Genomic DNA, 16872 nt, shown 5'->3' on the forward strand with positions numbered 1-16872 from the left:
CAAGTGATGTGGACTCCCCTTTGTCTATAGCACTTCAAACACACAAAGAGAAAGGAGGGAGACATTGCAGAACTAGATGCCACAGCTGTTTTAACATTACCAACATTGACAGACAGAGACTGAGGAGTCTAACGAATGTCATTCAGGGCTATTCCACTGGCCTCAATCAAGATCCTCAGCATCGCGGTATAAAACAATATATTTTAAGCAATTAATCAATCAAAACAAAAGAGACATTTAAAAGAAAGCACATGTTTGTTCTGTATGAAAATGACCATCACCTTATATTTATATTTTGACCCCTTAATACAATTTAAAAATATTTTTTTTTTCTATTTGAATATCATTTAAAATGTAATTTATTACTGTATTGGCAAAAGCTGAATTTTTAGCAGCCATATATATATATATATATATATATATATATATATATATATATATATATATATATATATATATATATATATATATATATATTTTTTTTTTTTTTTTTTTTTTTTTTTTTTTTTTACATGGCAAAAACAAGCTTCCATTATATAATGTGTCTTTGCTAATTAAAAAGTACTAATTTCTTCAAAAAAAAAAAAAAAAATGTGTATTGAAATATTTTGCACTGGCACACAAAAACAAAATCCCACACAAAATTTCAACGGTTCTATATGTGCTTTCTGTTAAAAAGAGCCCCCATGAGCACACAGTTGAGGGCAAACTCAAATGTACGAGAGATCAGAGAGATGACATTTGTGGTTGGAATAAATAGTGCTTTTTTTTCCCTCATACTGTTTGCGCGTGATATCAGTGACGCTGTTATTAACAGTGGAGATGTTTTCATATGGCTTGGGTGTCGTTTACATGATTAGAGACTATTTCACTGCGCATTGTTTCAGCTTTGAATTCTTTCAGCTTTATATAATTCTACGTTTCATTTCTTCATTTCTAATAACTTACATTTACAAGAGAGAGATTTTTATCCAAGGCCAGCACAAAGTTGGCCTAGTTGCCCAAAAAAAAAAAAAAAAAGCATACAAGCATATACATTGTTTACAACGACTACATACTGTATGATGTTACATACTGTATATTTGGTACTCTTAAGCTTTTACATTTCAAATAAAATTTCATGGCTTTAAAAACATGCTCTTTAAGTTGCAATGTAAAATAATAGGCATGTTTTCTCTTTTATTTCAGTGGGAATTTCAGTTATTTCCTATTTATGTGGATGAAGACAAACAAATATTCCACCTTTTTTATTTTTGCATTGTAAAAACAATGTTATTTGCAGATAAAGCTCTGCCAGAGTCTGATTAACTCTCAACCTCCATAGTAATCCAAAACATGGTTATGGGATTTTAAATCATGGACTATTTCCAGCGTTGTTACATTACATGACTATTAGCTTACTGATTGATACATTGATAAAATGGCAGCGTATAACATGGATAAAATCTCCCCCGCTGTGATTCATCAAGCACGCACAGCTCATGTACATTCTTATAGTCTCTCTCTCTCTCTCTCTCTCTCTCTCTCTCTCTCTCTCTCTCTCTCTATCTCTATCTCTTTTACTTGTTTTCACTCGCTCCCTTCCCCTGTGTCTTTTTTATGTTTAAATATCCTTTAGTATGGAGGGTCAAGATGATTTCTTTGACAATAATAAATTAATTATGTAGAAATTGATTTACAATTTACAATAAACCTTGCAAAACTTGTCAACACCAGATACTAGGGGTGCTCCTAACGAGATGCGCATAACGATTGGCCGATCGTGATCGGAGCACCCCTACCAGATACATATCATAAGGAGATATTTCATACCATATTTCAAGTTTATGTCAGGATGTATGATACACATACTAAAAAATAAATAAATGTGTGTGTGTTTGCGTGTGTGTGTGTGTGTGTGTGTGTGTGTGTGTGTGTGTGTGTGTGTGTGTATATATATATATATATATATATATATATATATATATATATATATATATATATATATATATACAGGTTACATGAAAAAAAAAAAAAAAAAAAAATGTATATATAAACATATCAGCTTTCCAAATGAAAATCCCTGGCTGATTACTTAGCAAAAGTTCTCTTCTCTATTCAGAAAGTAAACCAAAAGTACAATTTCCACTCAAGCAGCTCTCATTCATTTTGATTTGTTCCTGAAAGCTTGGAATCAGTCAGAACACAGTATCCCTTTTGTAGTGAAAGAACTACATTGATCATACATTGTCATAAAATCACTTACTTGTCAAGGTAATCGCCTCTCAAGTTTCACTTACACTGCTACATCTTTTCTTCGACAGACTGTAAACCCAAAAAAAAAAAAAATGTTGTCACAATATAAAACATATTCTTTTTTTTCTTTTTTTTACTATGCTGCGCCATTTAGGCTTCTGTTGTATGAAGGTGTGTTGCTGGAAATGAGCGGACAACCGGAAATGTTGCTACAATATAAAATATGCTGAAATGTCTCTTTAAGATGCAAATGTGCAGCAGTGGAACAGTGTGAGAGAAATTCAGTCAGACATTTGATAACTATACGGCCATTGTTCCACTTAATGTACAGAGCTACTTAAGTGTACAGCGAGTGAGGCACTGCTGAGAGTCGCTATGCTATACGGCTATAATTAGTAGTTTTCTCACATATCTTGAGAACATTTTAGAGACGAAAAGTCACTTGTAATGACCCACTTGAATAACACTCAAAATTTGTCTTCGTATGAGCAATTTATTAGCTCATTTGAAGCTGTTAACCCAGGTTAACATTACATGTGCATTTCATCATGCACTGCATTAAACTGAACTTGTAAGGGCAGAGATTCCTTTCAGGAAAACCTTTGACAAATACAATATAACATCTCTGCTAGGTGATATGAGGTAGAGAGGTGGAATATAAACATTAAATCGATTGTGTCATACTTGTGCATGTTAAGCTTGAAAACGCAGTGAATAGCACCAATAGAACAGCACTGTAAATGTGCACAGTATTGGAAAGTGAGGTGTGTGAGAGACTAACACTTGCAAATGAACTTCTTTCTTGGCACTTAAAGAGTCGCTACATAACTAAGCAAAAATAAGCCCTCCATAATGAATTAAAAGTGCTTTGGCACCAATAAAAAAAAAAACTAATTTAGAAAGTTTGACATAAATCTACAGGAACTTGCTGGCAACAAATAATGTTTCATTGCCAAATTTAAAATTCTGTAAAATCACTTAGTATATTTTATATGGTATTTAATATATAACAACCAACTTATAGTGATATAATACAACTTACCATAGTAAGCATAAAAATTATTTACCTACATGTTTAAACAAGATTGAGGTCTTGTCTGTTTAAAATGTAGTATTGTCAAATATAACACAAATTGAAAGCAACATACAACATAACTTCTATTTCTAAAAATCTATACAAACATGTATATTATTACCTTTAATATTTGTATGCAAATTATTTAGTTGAATAGATGTGGCATCACTTCCATTTAACTACCAACTTCAACTTTACTTTTTTAAAGAATTGATGTATGAAGCAAAACAAGGGAAAATGCACTGTATATCTTTTGAGCCGCATTTTTCATTCATAAGATTTCAACATTCCAATCAAGCTCTAATTTTATCAAATTATGCAAAGTATTCGCAAAACAGTGTGAACATATTTAATTGTGTGTATGCATGCTAGCTAACTTAACACTTCAAAACGCGTCAAAAAAAGTATGCCGTTTTCTGCCAAAAAAAGGTAAAGCATAATTATAACATAATTATGATAATCAAAAACAATTGAAAAATGTTACAGATAGATACATAGACAAATTACATAATCAGTGACTTTGTGTTTTAAAGAAAACACAGGGCTGAAAGTACGTATAATTAAAGAAACACTCTGTGCAAACTTTAATGATATTGATCTCATCTTTTTAAATCTTATTATACCCACTGTGAATTATTATTGCACATGCAACAAAATTCAATATAATTTTCACAACTGGTTTTATTAGAGTATGCATATCTGATATTGTTGTAATTGCTTTTAATCCTGCGAATACTGAGCATACAATACTGCTTACTTTTTTTGCACAGAATTGCCCCAACCACACTGCAGTTGCATGCGTGTAGATCACAAGAACAGGTCATGGAATGTGCATGCAAGCAAATCTCCTCACTTGCACCAAAACTAACATTAAACCAGGAAAGGCGGTTTATTTTACATAAGACAAGATAAGCCCCATTCTCTCTTTCTCACTGTCTCTCCCTCACTCTTTTTCTCACTGACACAAATCAGCACGGTTAGAATAAACTGCATAAGTTATCAGCTCCTTGGAAAGCAAAAGGGAGCCAAAAAAAGAGAAAAAGACTTCTATCACTTAATGAAAAATAGCTTCCCTTTTGGACAGAACTTCATAGGCCGCAATCAAGCCATGGCCCCCTCTTCTTGACGTGCAATCGAGGCAAATCAAATCAGCATCTATTAATAATATTTCCCTGGCTTCTTTCATTCCACTGCATGTCCTACGACTGTCAGGGCGCGTGATGGAGCACTGCCTTTATCTCTGCTCAGGCCTGCTCTGTCACTGTGATAAACAATTCTAACAAGAATCAGAATAAAGATCTTCCCAGTAGACTGTAGGAGATAGAGGCCCTTTTTTCTCATTTTCTAGACGGCAAAATTTAATCTAGTAGCTGGGCTCTTTTTCTCCCCTCCCTCTTTTCACCGTTTTTTTTTTTTTTTTTAGCATCACATTCAAAGAGATGCAAATTTATCAGAGCCGGGACCTGATCGACTGGAAGCACTGTGTGAATGTCAAAGCGGAGGCTTTGGAAGCGAAGACATCTTCGTCTCACCAGGTCTGGCTAATGAGCGGAGGCTTGGCTGGAGCAGGTTGTGCTGCCCCGTGTATCCGAACGACTGACCCCTGTCCTCTTCCTGTAAAACAGGAACGTAAAGCCACGTTTGATTGACTGTAATGACTGACAGTACTTATTTTTCCCTATAAACCTGGATGTTTAGCAAACTGTCTAGCCATCGTCTTTCTCTAATATTTTCACTTTAGTTCCCAAAGTTTTGAAGACAGTTGATGTCAAAGCTGTAACCACATAGGGAATGGAAAGACCAAATGTAATAGTTTAGGAATAACGATTAAAGAAAAAACATTGGACAACCACAAATCTGAATATACATATATATATATATATATATATATATATATATATATATATATATATATATATATATATATATATATATATATATATATATATATTTTTTTTTTTTTTTTTGAAATAATACATAATATTAATATATTATAAAGCTGTGTGTGCATGTATATTATTATTATTATTATTATTATTATTATTATTGTTATTAAATAATGAAAGCTATTGATTATGTGCTGCCCATCTTTGTATTTCATAAACCGCTTTTGACTGTGGGCTGTGTAAACAGTTGCTGCAACAGGAAATCTCTTTCAATAGCAAATTTGTAGCGCACTATACTGTCTAAAACCACACGACTTCCTCTGCATCTCCTCTTTGCCTGTAGTCAAAAGTAATGTGTGATAAGCAAGCTCATCGACGCATTCTGTCACACATACTCCCATCATACCTGCATCCTGACAGTAAAGACATTATAATAGGCCTTTGGGCGACCAGAATGAGAGGCAGGTGCTCTGAGCAAATGCCCATCAGGCATAACATAACCTGACAGCTGAGAAACCCTGCACTCACGGGGGTGAAAATGCATTGATCAGCTTAACACAGTGAAAATCTGTGAACGTGAGAGAGTGGAGAGTAACAGCTCGGAGACAATAAATAATGTTTTCTCAGAAAATGTGACCAATATATTCCAATTGGAACCCACAAGTGCTGTTACTAACAAGGAAAACTATGTCTACACTCCATTTAAATGAAAAAGAACATTATTAAAATTGTTTGTCTGCATTTTCTGGCCCAAGTCTGCTGTTTATTTCGGAATTCATCAGTATCCCGCATCTTAAAAAGCATGGTAAAATGAAACAGCACTGCAATAAATAATTTAAGACTGTATCAGAACTCAAAAGATGGTCTTACTTTTAACACACTTTTTATTTTATTTTTTATTTGCATGCTTACTCCATACAGACACACACAGATATACATCAACAGTTAAATTTCTGATTGTGATGGAGTACGGTTGTTTTTATCCTCCTCCCTCCTTTTATGAAAAAAAAAAGAGAGAAGGGAAACCCACTGATGCATATTCAACCTAAAGTAACCCACCATGAAAGAATGATACTTTATCTTGCGGGATGCGCCAGCATCTTTGGTGAGGATCGCTCTAAAAGAAAAAAAGAAAAAGTGTGTGAGATTGATTAGATGTGAGCATGCTGTTGGCAGGGATGGTACAGGCGGCAGTGTCCGGGAAGGTGGTGGATGAAAGGCTACTCACTGTATCGGACAGGTGAGGGATGACACCTGGGAGAGAATCGGTAAATAAAAGCAAAAGCGGGTAATCCATGTGGAACCAGGACGAGTGGGTTCTCTGAGTGGGAGGGGTGCCAAGTGAGAAGGTCTGGTGCACTGGGACTATAGAAGTTCTGTCGTCATGAGGTTCCTGCCCACACCTTTTCCTCCGACCCCCTCTGTGACAGCTTCACACTCCAGATCAACAGCCGTGGGAGACCAGCATCTAATCCATCCTCGCTGCAGGTTTATACATTTTTAATTGTGCTCGCGAGAGTGCTAGGACGAGGGACAGAGATTGAGCGTGATGCTTGGTGCTGTATGAGAGAGGCAGGGCTTCACAAACATCTGCCCCGCCCACCCCAATAAAGTTAACGGAGGGCTATGCAAATGAGTTTGCACCCCTCACCAGCCTTCCTGCTTTGATTGACGCACTGAGCTTCTCTTATCTTTTATAATACTGACAGCGGACCAAACCTTGAAACTCGAACGCATAGCGCACTGAATGGAAATGTAAAGGCTTTATTTCAGCACATGATAGCTGACCTTGGAGAAATTACCTTCTGTGGCACAATGTTGTGAGGTGTAGGCATGTCAAGGAAGAACAGATTATATGGAAATCATTTGTATGAGCTGTTTCTTATTAACATAAAGGAATAGGTCACCTATCATTTACGTGTACATATCATTTCAGACCAACATGACTTTATTTCTTCTGAGAACACAAAAGGTGAAGACTGTGCTGGTTGCTTTTTTCTCAAGCAGCTACAATGAATGGAAGCTGAAGTTTTCAAGCTTAAAAAAGGACACAAATGTATCATAAATGCAATCCATATAATTCATACACTATATTGCTATATATGACTGCAATTATGTCACCAAATTTTACTTACTATTTTTCATGAGAACTATGGTGGGATTTTCAGTGAATGGCAACTCAAATTTCGGCCTTGTATGGCTTTAGAATAGGAGGACTGCATATCACACAAGTTGTATGAATCACTTTTTGGTGCTTTTGTCTCCTTTTATAAGCTTGGAAGTCTCTTTTCTTTGTAATTGCATGAAGAAGAGCAAACTTATTTCATAACAACAACAAATTTACGGTTTTTTTTTTTTTTTTTTTTTTTTTTTTTACTTTCTCCTTTTGTGTTAGCTTGAAAAAAATAAGTCATTGGTTTGGAACAGCATGAGGGTGAGAAAATAAAATTCTGGGTAAACCATTCCTTAAACTTTCTAACACTGACTTGTCCTTGTATTTTGGATTTTTGCATTTGCAACAATATCATATCATAGCAGATTCTCACCAAAGAACATTTGAAAAAAATCCTCCATCGAAGATGTTTCACTGGCTTTTATGCAAAACATAAAACTTTTTTAAAACTAACGCTACTTTTTTTGGTCTTTATGGCGAACCATATTCTACACTATAATCAGGCATGCTCTTTACCTATTGATGTATCTGCATATAACAAAAATAAGCTATTTCATAAACTGAACATGATAGCTTACTGAAGCTCATTTATATGTTTAGGATTTTTATATAGATATTATAAATACCTGATATTTTTTCCACTCACACTTCATTATAGTCATGATTAGATTAAGTACAAGTTTCCAGAGCGCTGACATTTTTATTAGGACCAAGAATTGGGAGGGGTGCTGGGGGGGGGGGGGGTAATTCCTTTGGCATCTGCCACATCAAGATCTGAGGACAAAAGTCTCTCAAAATTGCCATTCTCAATCTCCATACATATTAAAGAAACTTGTCATCCAGACATCACGGAAAGCTAAAAAAGATAAGAGGCACAATCCCTTTGGGGCAGCATTTCTTGCCATCAGAATGGCAAAATTATAACCATAAAAATGCTTGATTTTAGTATGTTTTGCATAAAAGCCAGTGCATTTAAAATGCCCCCAAAAAATACTAACAAATTGGAAATCCATGTAGAATCAGAATCGACACTATCGCTATAACAAAGGGAATATGCATTACAGTGGACTGAAGAGAGGCACTCTACCTTCTGAAAGGTAGAGTCCATTGAGACTGTAAATTAGGATTGAGGAACAGGGAGATTCACTCCTCGTGGAGAGTTAATGTGTTGTGCACATGCAGCTTGAGAGAAATTACACTTGTTCCTTTTCATTTGTGCAGTCTGTCGTAATGTTAGGATGTACACAATCGTGACGTGATGTGAATTGAAAGCGGCATTCTTGAAGCGTAACCTGCATTTTGCACGTCCTGTATAAACGAGAATCACGTACGTCATGTAATGCCAATCAACTGGAGTACCATTTAAGACATTTAAAGTGCATATAGCCTCTTCGGGTTCATTTTGGGTTACATCTCATTTACCGTCTGCAGGGTAAACATACTTTCTGCTAAACTAGCACACTTCAGTTCAATCATTAGAAACTAATCAGTGTTAGTGTTAATTTAAAGTATTAAAAATCATTTTCAGTCATTTAAATATAGCTGAATATATTAGTAAAAAATGAACTAAACCACACATTTACTTAAAATAAAATGAAATTATACAATAAATACAAATATACAAAAAGCTAATTCAAAATATGAATAATGTAATATTATTATTATATGAATAATACTAAAATAAAACAAATGAATACATGATTACCTTCAAACTGTTAACACTTTCTGAAATTTGTTGTCATTGTTTTTTTTTTTGTTTTTTTTTTGACAGAAAAAAAAAATGTATGACAGTAATTGTTACCTCAAGGGTCTATTTCTACCTAATTTACCACAGTTTTACTGGTAACAATAACTGTAACTAAGGCATAAATAACTTAGCATAAGTAACTACGGTACAAGACCCTTAGGTACACAGGATTAATTCATAATTAAAATAGTAATAAATGTGACAAGGGTCATGATAATAATAATAATAGTAAAAAATAAATACAAATAAAAAGGTTTTCCAAATACTCCCCACTGTTTGCAATTGGTCAGTGAAATGGATAGTCCTGCCCCTTAAACTCACACTAGGTTGAGCAAGTGTTGCTTGGTCAATCTGGTCATAGACTAAAACAAACAGAGCAATGTTTTGAAAACAAAGAGCCACAACATCATTTTACAAAGGCTTGCCTATGGTATTTTAACAAAAGTATTTTAACCCCCAAAAAGTACTTGGTTCAGCTTTAAGGCTAAAAACTACTGTTTTGGTTATTGGAAGTTAGTGCAAGCTTTGTTCTCTCAACGCAGAGGTGCACTAAACAATTACTTTAGAGATATTGTATTCCTTCCTTTGCAGTTTTGCTAACTCAGCATTCACACAACTTAACAGTGATTTAGAAGCACCACATCAGCTCGCTCTTAAAGACACAATCAGACTTGTTTCCACAGCCGACAGTCGATTTTACTGACGTGTGCTCAGCAACCTCAAGAAAACTTTTTTTTTTTTTGTCATCTTAGGTAGAGCACCTTCATTTCTCACTTTGTCTGTGTAATTTATGGAAATATCAGAGTGTTCTCTCTTGAGGTGAAAGCGGATTTCCTAAAAGATAAGTGCAAAATTCCACAATGCCGATCCTACCATGTGGGTAAACACGGAGTGAGAAAATAACACCTCGGGAATGGTCTATGGATCAACATTCTCCAAAGTATGATTTCCTAAATCCTTTATAAATTATAATAACACTGATAAGCTTTCGGCTTAAGTGATCCATGGAATCACTGGCTTGAGAGTTTAACACCAGTACCTAGAGAGGTAATTCTGATGCAAATGAGACGGAAGACTTCCTAATAAATGCCACTGGGTGGTGAATAAGGTCCAGGTGGGAGGGTTATTTATACAGTTTGGGTAAAGACTTGCATCAGAGATTGAGAAGAAACGGATTGTTGCTAAGTTGAGCCACAGCTAAATGTATTGTGAGAGGTTATGCTCGATTTCTCATCGTTATCGTTGGTATTTTTCCGGCAAATGCATACACATGTACACACAACCTAGTCTAATCTGTATTGCTGATTGACCTATTTTCCCCAGCAAAAGATAAAATAATAATAATAATAAAAAGTTTTTTTTTTTTTTTTGGGTTTAAACATACATTACCAGATTTTTTGTCTCTTAAGTCTCTTTAGCTCACCAAGATTCAATTTATTTGATCAAAAATAAATAAATAAATAAATACAGAAAAATAGTAATATTGTGAACTATTACTGCAAATTAAAATGTTAAAATTGCATTTACTATTGAGATCTAATCAATCTAACAGTGCTTAATTTTTATTGGTATTATTATATTACATCTTAGAAGGATTTCCGAAGGATAGTGTGACACTGAAGACCGGAGTAATAATGCTAAAAATTCTGCTTTGCCAACACAGAAATAAATTACATTTTTCATTATATTAGAAAAGAGCTATTTTAATTTGTTAAACATTTTTACAATCAAATAAATCTAGCTTTGGTGAGCATAAGAGGCTTCTTTCCAAATAATAATAATAATAATAATGACTCCTAGTTTTTGACAGGTATATACACTATATTACTTCTATAATTCTTGTGTCTAATACAAGCATGCATGCCTCAGATTCCAAGGTTTGCATTATGAACTGGACAGCATTTATAAGCAGCATACGTTCTGAGGCCCTTGAACATTACTTTTTTTCCCTCTGCATCTTGAAGATTAAAAAAAATCACAATGATATCATATAATCTGTGCCGATGTGATACAGTGATAAATTTACCACTTATTACTCATGTCACGGCTATAAAAGATTAATACCCCTCCACAGTTTTAGCTCGCTCAAAGGCCATCTCCAGCCATTTCCAGCTATTTGTTATAATTGCCTTGACAAACCCTGGTTTCATCTCAATTAGCACCTGAATAGACACCACTAGAGCTAATAGAAGCTGTTAGTCCAGGCGCACAATTTAGGTCTAACAGAAATGGTGATGGGTAAAATGCAATTGAATTCATAAGTGCCTGTGCCTACTTTGTTTGCCAATCAACTGTAGACTCGGGCTTTGTTTCACTAGATACCTTTTGGGGATCCTAATGGAGCAAGTCCTGCCCCCAGGCAATTGGTGCCACTCAGACATTCTATTGTTTTTCCTCCTAGGGGGTACTCTTCATACGCAAGGAGTATAGAGAATGACTATGTGAATTAACCAGAGAAATTAAAGAAATCGCACACGCACCAGATCACACATTTTATGGCTTTAACTTAAATCTGCTAGATGAGTATGAAAAAGTTCACACAATTATTAGCTGCATTCTCTCTCTCTCTCTCTCTCTCTCTCTCTCTCTCTATCTCTCTCTCTCTCTCTCTCTTATTTATTTATTTATTTATTTATTTATTTATTTGTTTGTTTATTTATATCAAGTTTATAATACATCCAGATCTGCTAGCAAAAAATTTCTAAGAAATATGATAAGGAAACCATGCTTCATTAATGGTTATATAAATGGCAGGTATTTTCATATAAATTAATGTACACTATCTAATTTGCACTTTTAGATCTATTTATTTAACTTTACAGCAATTTTTTGAGCAAGCTCCTTATGTAATATTCATTTTACTGTCAATTTAATTTAGACAGTTCTCTTTACTTCAAAAGTTATGTGTTTGAGTCTGCTTCGGTATCAGCATATATAGTTCATAATAATAATAATAATAATAATAATAATAATAATAATAATAATAATAATAATAATAATAATCTGACCAAATGTGCAATCCTTAGTATTGAAAATATAATGCAGTATAGAATTAGAAATATAAATGATAGATTGTTTTTCTACATTATTTATTCATTTATTTATTTTACAGTGCATAGCACCAAGTTAGAGTAAAAAAAAAAAAGGCTTTTGTAAAGCCTTTGACTCACAAATGGGAAAGTGTATGGAGTAAAAACTCAGCGAAAGTGTATGGTGTTTGGCTCGAAGCGATGACCCTGAATTAACTTCCAGTACCCTGAACCAAGCCTTAATCAATACAAGCTAAGGAAATACCTCAAAGTCAGTAAGAAAGTGATAGACTGGTACTCATCTACCTCTTACAGAGCCAGTTATTTTCTTTTCTGTTTGAGAAAGTGAGAAGAAGAGTGAAAGAGACTCTTTAAAAGAGATGTTTAAGAAGCCATCTTTTCACCAACTGAACAGAAAGAAAAAAATTGTTTGTAAAGGGCAATGGATAACTGGAGTCGTGAGGCATTCTAGATATTTCAATACAGAGAAGTCGGGAAAACATTAAAGCACTTAGGTGAAATAACATCCCTTATGTCCTAAAGAGCAGAGATTCAAAGAAAGTCTGTCCTTAGTCTTGTCCTCATAGCCTTGTCCCTCCTCTTCATGTTGCATAAGATACGAGCAATGTTCACCAACAACATCGTCAATGAACAGTGACTTAATTAAAGCTGCAATCTGTAAGTTGTGCCTCTTCGTCGCCATCTATGTTTGAAAACCTGGAATTGTAGGTCCTTGCGGCAATATATTCGATGCGTGGGTTGTGATCCAGAGCGGATGAATCTGTTTTGAGGTGAATGTGTGGCTGTCAGTCACATTAACAAGTCTGCCACTCTTTGTTCTGACCAACTGTGGAAAAAAGCATTACAATAAATTGTGCTACAAATGGTGATTTAATCTAACGGTTTGCTTATATAACATCAAACCCTGCAAATTATAATTATTGTTGTACTTTATTCTCAAATTATTGATGTTAACAACATCAGAATTGCGTGTTAATGAGTATTGTGTGTTAGCATGTAGATTTAATTGTCTGTACAGTCTAATCTCTAATTGTCACATCCTTCGAATTTCATATTAAGACATTCTTTTAACCCAAAAAGCTAACTATGCTCCCATCGAACTGGTTGTCTTTCAAATACGCATTTTGTGTAAACACAGGCTATCTGTAATCACATTTCAAACTGGAATATACTGTAATTTAATTTAATTCAAATGCGTTTCATATAATCTTTCTTGATTACAATCCACAATCAAAATGATTTTTTGACATTTAATTATTCCAGCTGCTGTGGGAATAGGCTATAATTAAACGATCCGCCACCTGCAGGATCCTTACATGTGATAGCCAAGGAACCGGGATTCTTCATGTTTACAGACGTGACATAATGACGCAGTGCCATGCTCAAATTTTCCGCAAAAACCTACCCGAACCACTCAAATTAGAATTTTTTTTAGAGAGCTCTCAGTCCCTCCATTGAAGCTGTATGTACGGTATACTGTCCATGTCCAGAAAGGTAAGAAAAACATAACCAAAGTAGTCCATATGACATCAGAGGGTCAGTTAGAATTTTTTGAAGCATCAAAAGTACATTTTGGTCCAAAAATAGCAAAACTACGACTTTATTCAGTATTTTCTTCTCTTCCGTGTCTGTTGTGAGAGAGAGTTCAAAACAAAGCAGTATGTGATATCCGGTTCATGAACTAATCATTCGATGTAACCGGATCTTTTAGAACCAGTTTACCAAATCGAACTGAAACGTTTTAAACGGTTCGCGTCTCCAATACACATTAATCCACAAATGACTTAAGCTGTTAACTTGTTTAATGTGGCTGACACTCCCTCTGAGTTCAAACAAACCAATATCCCGAAGTAATTCATTTACTCAAACAGTACACTGACTGAACTGCTGTGAAGAGAGAACTGAAGATGAACACAGAGCCGAGCCAGATAACGAACAATAGACTGACTCGTTTACGAGTCAATAACTGGTTGCATCGGTTTTCAGATCACCAGTACTTCTTTCGGACAGTTTGATTCAATAAACCAATTGAAGAAAAAGGTTTTCCTGTTCTTTTGCGCTCGACGTAATGGCGTCATTGGCGATGATTGCCCCTCATTCAAGCCTTTGGTTTACCCTCGCTCATAACACTAGTACAGAATCAATTCAGAATCAATCACCAAAAGAATCAGTTCAGTTCAGACGCTCTGTGTGTCAGTCTGCTTCACGCTGAATCACGCATGTGCAGTATCATCAGCTCCTCGGTTCTCGAATCGGACGCGTCTGACAGAAACGGTTCTTGACTCGAGAACGAGTCAGTCTTTTGTTTGTTATCTGGCTCGGCTCAGTGTTCGTCTTCAGTTCTCTCTTCACAGCAGTTCAGTCAGTATACAGTTTGAGTACATGAATTACTCCATTTAGTCATTTGTGGATTAATGCGTATTGGAGAAGCAAACCATTTAAAACGATTCAGTTCGATTTGGAGAACTGATTCAAAAAGATCCGGTTACATTGAATGATTTGTTCGCGAACGGATATCACAAACTGCTTTGTTTTGAACTCTCTCTCACAACAGACACGGAAGAGCAGACAATGCTGAATAAAGTCGTAGGGGTTACGGGTTTGGAACGACATGAAGGTAAGTTTTGAGACATAATTTTACTATTTGGGTGAACTATCCCTTTAAGCTAAAGAAGTTTGGTGGGGGTGGGGGTGCTTGATGGAAAGTGGACTAACATCGTATGGAATAAGTTGACTTAATGTCCTGACCGTTGATAATGTTTACCCAGACCCTTAATGCCTCCCAGAGCCTCCTGATGCATGTCAAGTCAGGAAGTGGGATGATTTAGAGCTGATGCCCACTATGTAAACATGAGGAAAGTTCGGTTGACATGTAACTCATGTATTGTTGAATGTGATTAAAGCAAACCATGGGGCAAAACTTTAGTGCCATCGACGCAGGCCTGGGTCAATCTTAAATTATGCAGCAAGTCAGGGAGCGAAAAAAAAGACCTAAGTTAGATGAAGGAACTCAAATGTTTCCGCTGGCACACCACTCCATTCAAGTCCCACTTGGCTAAAAAGACCCATAACTTGTTTATGATGCATAGGTTTGACTTAACATTTCAGGAAACATATTTTTAAGGTGAAAACAATTAAATATTAGGAAATGCTGCAATAAAAGTATCTAAACATGAACTATAGGACCACAGTCTAGGATTTTCCCAACTGAGAAAACAAAATCAATGTTTGAAGAAGGAAGGGTATTTATTTCACTCTAAAAATGGTTCTAAATGGCATCAGATCATTGACTTCTAAATGTTTTTAATGTTTCATAAATAACTCTTTTTTTGAAAGTGCAATAATAACATGTTTAAAATCTATTAAAACAATTAACGAACCTTTAAGGAATCTGAGTATAGCACTAAAGAAGATCAAGCAATTTATTTCCCATTTTTCTATTGTAGCATCATTTCAGTGTTCATTCTTTCTCCTTTTTGCATGTCATTTAAGGGCTAGCCAGGGTTAACATTTTAAATCTGTTTTATGAGGTCTGTTGGAGCCAGATCTTCAACAATACATCTGTTCAACAATTATTAGACCGTTTTCGTCAAAAAAAATTCAACACCCCTGAGTGTCGCATGAGTAAGACCTGAAAATTTATGCAGTGAATGGAATATTTAATTTCTCCTAGGAACAGGAATGGAGTAAAAAAAAAAAAAAAAAAAAAAAAGGTGAGAGAGAGAGATTCACTGAAGATTCATCCATTAGATATGTTGAGGCGATTTTGTTTTGGTGTAGTTGATGGACAGCCAAATGGATTTCTCTGCTAAATAGAAGAGTTGAGGGCTACTGTGAATATCACAGCAGTTTAGAAGGATGCAGATTTTGTAAAAAAAAACACAAACAAAAAAATGAATAAATAATAATTAAATTATTATTATTATAACAAAGCAGGGTCAGAATAGCATGAGGTGAGCCAGTGGTGACATAATTTTCATCTTTTGTAAACTATTGATTTAAAACCAGGCTTTTCAACCAGTAGATGTCAAATTAATAATCTACAATTTTCTTAACTTTTCAGAATGTTTGTGAAAACATGAGCAAATTATTATAATATAATTCAGTATAATTATTATAATAATTATACTGAATATATAAATATATTGAAGGTGTCCCTGGTAGTCTAAAGTGCCAAGTCCTTAATTCTGTAAAAGTGACACCCATGCTCTAAAGCATAAAAGTTTAATTACAGTATATGAAACATGGTGGGGTTGGAACTGTAATGACATATTCCATGACAGATGTCTTTAATGAAGCTACACCACTATGACCTGAAAATATGGACACATTTAGATTCAGCCAATTCTCTACACTTAATTCCTTGCTGTTTGTGACCTGCAGAAGCAAGTAGTGCATTACTCCTTAACAAACCAATGGACTAATATTCTTAATTGAGGTTAAAATAATATTATGCATAGTATTTTTTCTTTCTTTTTTTTCTGAATGAACAAAATGAAGGGTAAAAATGGCTTGGAAAACTGGAAATCGATCAGGTTCCCATTTGGCTTCTGCTGGCATGTCATGTTCAGATCTGATATCACAATCTCTTCATGATGTTTCTACACATCATGCAAATTCAGCCATCTGTAGCTTTGTCTGAATGTAAACAAGCCCATCACATGGCACGTTCTCCATCTGTAGTTTCACGTAACAAAGGCAAAATC

This window comes from Carassius auratus, unplaced genomic scaffold, assembly GCF_003368295.1.
Source record: "Carassius auratus strain Wakin unplaced genomic scaffold, ASM336829v1 scaf_tig00215408, whole genome shotgun sequence".
Lineage (NCBI taxonomy): Eukaryota > Metazoa > Chordata > Actinopteri > Cypriniformes > Cyprinidae > Carassius > Carassius auratus.